Consider the following 6,953-nt stretch of genomic DNA (forward strand, 5'->3'; position numbering starts at 1 on the left):
AAAAAAAATGTCGAAATTGATATTTTTTACCCAGTTTTATGTTAAAAGTGATTTTTCATGCATAAAAATTGACTTTAAAATTACAAAAAAATATGAAAATCTTTTTTTTTTTTAAAACACTTAATGTCACATTGAAAACAATTTAATTGTCTTTAAAATGAGCTATTGTAAAGCCTGATTGGTTCAATACAGCGTTCTCAATTGTGTACACAAAATCGAAAAATGATGTTTCGAGAAAAACGCGTTTAAAGTTTTGGATACAGGCGATCAGGCCACCCGTCGCGTCCTGTTAAAAATTTTGTCACTCCTTCAAAAATACAGATATCGACTTGAAATTTTGAAAGTATATTCTTAAATAGTTGTAGAATAGATTAAAATTATTTCCAAAAAATCGATTTTTTTGACCCGATAAATGAGGGTCCCCCCTTAAAGTAGGTTGCGCAAATCGCAGCATCACTACTTGGCTTTCAGTGAATTTGACAGAATCAGCTGGTGAGCTGACGTGATTGTAGAGATTTACTAACACTTTTTTGTTTACAAACAATTCGTGCTTTCTATATTCCTTTTTCATTTATTCTTTTATTCATTTAGTAAGTCAAGAAATACAAGGTTTCTTACAGACTACATAGAACTAAGAGTATTTAAAAGAATTATATATATGTATATTACATATAAGTTCCGATACTATTTATAGAAATCATTAAGTGATAAGTTAAACTTAAATTTAGATAGCGATAAATCAAAAGCCAAAGAACTTGAAATATGGTTGAACTCATTCAATGTTCTAATCACAGGTGCTTTCGAGGCATAGACAGTTCAGACACGTTCTAGGAAGAATAAATCATTACTCCGAAGGTTTTTTCGAGGTATGTGAAAATGAATGTGCTCTAAGTGTAAAGGCGAGTCAACTGTTCCATTTATAATATCGAAAACAAAGCAGAGTGACAGTATACTTCTTCTACTTTGTAACGGTTTTAAGTTTAGCAATACACACCCTGCACCTTAAAGGGTTACGCTTAGATGTTAGTAATGAATAATTCTTAGACGTACCTTTTTTAAGGCATCTTTGACATTTGCCAAGTAGGCAGATGTGCAATTTTATACTATAGAACAAGGCGTTAAAACTATTGAAATTAATTATGGAAATGGTCGATTTCTAACATATCACAAAATGCGTGATGTTTTGTCTGAAATAATCCTCCGAATGAGAAAGGACTTGTGGTCTGCTAGTTAGTCTGGACGTTCTGTTGAGAATATTGCTGCTATAGTGCAAAGTGTTTCTGAACAACCTTCAACTCGATATCTCGACGTTCTCAACAATTAAGCAATCATGAATCGACTGTTTGGCGGATTTTACCTGTGGACGTGCTCATGCTGGATATGTACTTATAAATAATGCTATTTTTCACATATAATAGTTAAGAGCCGTATTTTGAATAAAAATAGTGAAACCTGAAAGAATCTAACACATCTTTACATACATATTTTAATTTAAAACAACATCTAGTCGCGTCCTTTAAAAGACTCTTTATTAACTTTCATATTTCTTTACTATCGCTGAGAACCTATTCTTAGTTGTGTCGCATACTTCAACTGCATTTACGTCGTGGCGAAGTTACTGCATTTCAGTTGCATGTAGCAGTTTAATGAATAAAAACATCGAATGCTTTAATTTAAATGTAACAAATTTATTCCAATACAGTAACAAAATACTGTCAGTTACTCGTATAATAAAATATGACAAAATTTTAATAGACAAATTTTTTTTATGGTAATAAAATATGACAGCAAAATTATGGCAATTATTATATGGTACAGTATTTTGGTATGCTGTGAGAAATCAGAAAGTAGAACTTGCGCTAACTACTGTCATTATTATTGTTATGACTTATTAAGTATTTTTTTGTGTTTTTTATTATATTTATACGCTATTCAGTAAAATTAATTTCCTAATTTGGTTTTTTTTGCGTAAATTATTGAAACAAAACAAACATCGGCTTCGCCTACGTTCAGCCACAAAACTTCGTTTCAGTTTCGGCTCGGCTTAAGGCAAAAATTACTAAACTTTAGCCGAACGTTTCTTTTTTTTATACGAAAATTCAATGAACTTTTATTTTTTCTAACCTTTTTTCAATGAACTGACCCCTAATTCAACATTTTCTTAAAGTGGTTTTTAAATGTTTATCTATTACGCCCACACTCGTTGGCAGATTAGTGAGCAAATGTTCAGTGTTGTAGCTCTGCTCTACACAAGCCAGCTCCATGATTGCTCGCCATAAATGTCTAAAAGTTATTGTTTTTAAATTATAATGTAAAATTATTAAATTTTTCATGCTAAATAATTACACTATGCAACATTCTTTTTTGCACCAAAAAGGAGTTAATTAGTTGCGATGAATTTTCGCACGACGAATTTGATTAAATAAATTTCATATCATAAGTTTTTTGTACGATTAAGAGCAACTTTGAGTCCAAAAAAAGAGAATCTCCCCATTTTGAACATTTTTAAGTGGGTAAACGAAATGCCGCTGAAATCTGGGAATTATTAAAAATTGAAGCTAATATTTTGCTCAGTTGGGTTCATCTGTTTAAAATTTCGCTAAAATATTTAGTATTTTGTCTTATGTGTTGATCTAATTGGTGAATACGACAATATTTTATCAAGTATTCAAAGGACGAAAATTATATGAGAAATTGACGTACGAGGAACATTTCTTCGGCATATGGAAAATTATAATCAGTATGTAGAAAACTTAGAAATAGCTACATTTTAAAGATCTTTTTTAGTAAAGTATAACTGCACGACTAACTCAATTTGGTTCGCATTACGACATTCAATTATACAGGGGGCGATATGTACTCAAAAAATTTCTTATATGAATTTTCTGAAAATTATTCAAATTACCATATTTTTTCAGCATAATTTTCTTATTTTTACATGTGAACTGAAATAAAAGTTATTTAACCCTTCGTTTTGTTTATTAATAAAAAAATAATAATTTAAAAAAAATCATTATGTATTTGTTGTATTTATATACTCTAAAAAATGTTTACACGTTTTGGTGTCGACAGCACATTGATAAAATTGGACGCAGTTCGGTGCATTTCACTCCATTAGCTTCAAATATAGGTGCCAATTTGACCCCTTATTTAAGAAAAGTCTTTGATTAAATCCAAAAACTCCTTAAAAATAGAAAATTTCATAACTAAAATATTCTAAAAAAATATGTTTCAAAAAATTTCAGTTGAGGCGGCCGCAGGCATCAATGCCCTCAACATAAGCGTTTATTCGCAATTATCAGAAATACTCACCTACCCATAAAAATTTGTATATTAAGCGTAATTAATTAAAAAAAATGCAGTAGTATTTTAAACTAGAATTGTTTGTTCATATGGCTAACATGCACGATACAGCATTGAAATAAATATTATTTATACAGTGAAACCTCGATATCACGAATTGAAAGTTGGACAATGTTTCGCTATAGACAGCTATAGTTGCATTATATAGTATTTAAAGAATATAAAAACTGCGATGCAATGAAAAATGCCAAATTTTCGAAAAACTCCTTATAAGCATAGTTTCGTTTTTTTTTTTTTGTTTGTTCCAGATCAAACAATAAAGAAAAACTTATGTCAACTGTTTTGATTTTTTATTAACGTATGCATCATTAAAAGTTTTCAATTGGTGCAAAAATATTATGTTATTTTCAAATGCACTCTGTGTCAGAAAAAAGGAACCGCGATTATTCATGAAGTATAAAAGATATATATAATATTAAAATTTTTTTTACCTAGAAGTATGTACACAACTACGAGTCGCAATTACTCAATAAGCCGTGTAGTCTCCACCGTTGTCGAGTATAGCCTGGCATCTTCTTTATGCTTTGAACCAGATTTTCTGCGTAGCTCGTCGACAAATAGGATTAGATTTTGCGAACTTGACGCACGAGTTGCTTTAAATTATGGACTGGCTTTCCGGCGAGATGCGTTTTCATTGTTCCCCACACATGTTCAATGGGGTTGGCGTCTGGGTACTGTGAAGGCCAGTCCAATACTGTGACGCCATTTTCTTGTTTTGTTGTTTCTCAATGTGTTTTTCTGAGAGCTGTGGTTTTTTTGATATGGGACGGTAGGATATGTTCGCCTCCTGCAGTCGACGTTCGATGGTGTTGATACTCACATCTAGCAAGAATAGCGTAGTCACAAAGAAGGGTACCGCTTAAAAGGTGTGACTATCACTTTATCCTGCTTTTTTGTCATCATTCGCTTCAAGCCGCGCTCGGAAAAGTCATCAACATTTTTGTACACCTTATACCGCTGATTTCACATCACAACAAACATTTTTGATTTTTCAATCACTTTTGCAGCCGCTGCGTAAGATAATTTCGGCCCTTTCGAATGCGTGCATAAAAATACCGCCTCAACACGCTTTGCGTACTTTTCACTCATTTTTGTTTGGTTTCGAACGACACTAACCTGAGTTAGCACTGGCGTCATAGCCCTTGAGTGGAACTATTACGTAGCAAAAAGCAGAATGAAATATATTTTGAAATTACAAGAAAAAAAGCGGTTCTCTTCTTCTGACACAGGCGGTAAATAATTCGATGTGGAATGATTCGCCTCGAAAAATGTTTGCAGCTTTTCACTGGATAACTCATTTTGCCAACAATTGAAAGAAGATTGAACAACATGCAGTCAACGCACGGGTCTCTATCCGTCAACACACTCAGAATTCGCTAAGTAGTGACTTTTGAGTTAACACTTCGCTATATAAATGCTTCTGCTGAAGAAACTACAGCCATCAATAGCCATCGGAAGGTTTTCATGCTCAAAATTTGATCTATCAAATATCGATATGTAAAATTTTTTGAGTCGACAACTCTCGGCTGAAAGGACTTTAATCGTCAGTATATGCCGAAGGTTTTCATGCGAAAAATGTCTTCGTTATATCTGTGAAGAATTTTGTATGAAATATTCTGCAACAGCGAGTTACATTGAGTTTTTCGTTTCATCAAGCTTCGTTATTATATGTTTATTTTAAAAATCCAGTATAAACTACGGTACATAGTGCTTATAATATCGGTATCCAGCATCCCGGGACTTGCTGCTTATTTCCGTGGTAAAAGCTTCCGGACTTGCAGTCAGCGTAAAAAAAGTGCACATCACATATTGATAAGTTTTGACTATTTATTTATTTCGTAACTTCAATACTCTTTTTTATAAAAATATAGTTTAACTACAACAAGAATCATTTGAAGCAAAGTTTCGAACTTTGCACTTTACTTTACCGAAATTCAATGACCTTTAAAACTGCGTACCTAAAATTTTTCTAAAAACTCTGAGTAAAAAGTTGGAATTTTTAATGAAAATTTAACGAGTTTTTACAAATTGTGTAAAAAGTTCGAAGCTTTGAAATTTTTAATTTTTATTTTGTTTAATTTAAATTTTTCAATTTGTTTAAAAACACTTTTCTTACCAAAATTAGCCAATTACATCTGGGGCGTTGCCTCTCATTTTACAATCAATGTTGGTGATGTTGCTGGTGAAATTTCACGGGTGTGAAGATAGTACAAGCCTTAAGACATAAAAGTGTTATTTCAAACTGTACTAGCCTGGAAAGAGCGTAATGTTTTTATATTATAAATATTTGAAAACACAAATTAATTTTTTTTCTAGGCACTAACGTAAAATTATTATTAGCAGAAAGCAAAATAGATTAACGAAACCAACGCAAGACTGAATCTTTTCGAGGCCCTATGCTCCCGAGTGGAGTGAACAAGGGCAAAAACAAAAAAACACTAAATTATTGTTATTAATATTAATGAATATAAGATACCAAAAATCCCAAAAGTATCGGTATCTCCGATAAATTTGATTCCTGAAATTTAGATGAGGATATATTTCCAAAAAAACTCTCGGTATGCCGACATATTCTTTTAGAGTCCCGAGATTTCGGGATTTTCAAAATGATTCCAATTTAAATATCTTATATGAATTACTCTAGACTTATACGTAACTTAACCAACTTAAGAGTAAATGATTACTTCAGCTTTAAAAAACTTAGAGAGCCGTTGATTTTGGATTTTAAATTACGTAAATTGAAAGCGGTGAGAGAATTATGCTGCCATATGATTTAATTTCTATTTAATTCAATAAGTCTCGAAAAGGTTCATTTTTACATAAATTTATTCAATGTATCATACTCAAATACTACATTTGCAGGATGTTGTAAAGTTATTACGGCTAGGTTAAATATGAGTGATATGTTTACCATAAATATGCATCTTTTCGAAGTAATCGCGCAAATCTCCAGGCGCGCTAAACTACGAATATTCGATCCATGCGTGAAGTCTGTATTGTTGTGCGGAAGCGAAACATGGCTGGTCTCTAACACCATCACGCAAAGGCTACAATCTTTCGTCAAGGAATGCCTCCGCATCATCTGCATAATATTCTGGTCAAACACCATCAGTAACGACGCACTGTGGAGATTAACGAATGAGGAACCCATCCTTAGGCAAAACAAATGCAGAAAGTGGCGATGGATAGGTCACACGTTGAGAAAACCACCAGATATCATTACGAAAATGACAGTGGACTGCAACCCGCAAGGGAGCAGAGGTCGCGGTCAACCAAACAACACTTGGAGAAGGTCGATGTTGGGCGAACTAGCAGATGCCGGCATCTTATGGGACGGTGCAAAAACCACAGCACAGAACCGTGTACGATGAACGAGTCTTGTCGAGGCCCTATGCTCCCGAGAGAAGTGAACAAGGAAAAAAAAGCATTAGTTCCACTTAATTCCTCAGATAATTGCGAATTAGATCGTTAATCCCTGTTAACACCACCGTCTGTCTAGGCTTTTAGAGTCAGGTTCGCTGTTCGAGTTCAAGTGAGCTCAATGAAGCTTAGAAGAAAAAAATATTTAAAGTATTTAAAATTTGCGTGCA

Source organism: Anastrepha obliqua, chromosome 2 (assembly GCF_027943255.1).
Source record: "Anastrepha obliqua isolate idAnaObli1 chromosome 2, idAnaObli1_1.0, whole genome shotgun sequence".
Taxonomy (NCBI): domain Eukaryota; kingdom Metazoa; phylum Arthropoda; class Insecta; order Diptera; family Tephritidae; genus Anastrepha; species Anastrepha obliqua.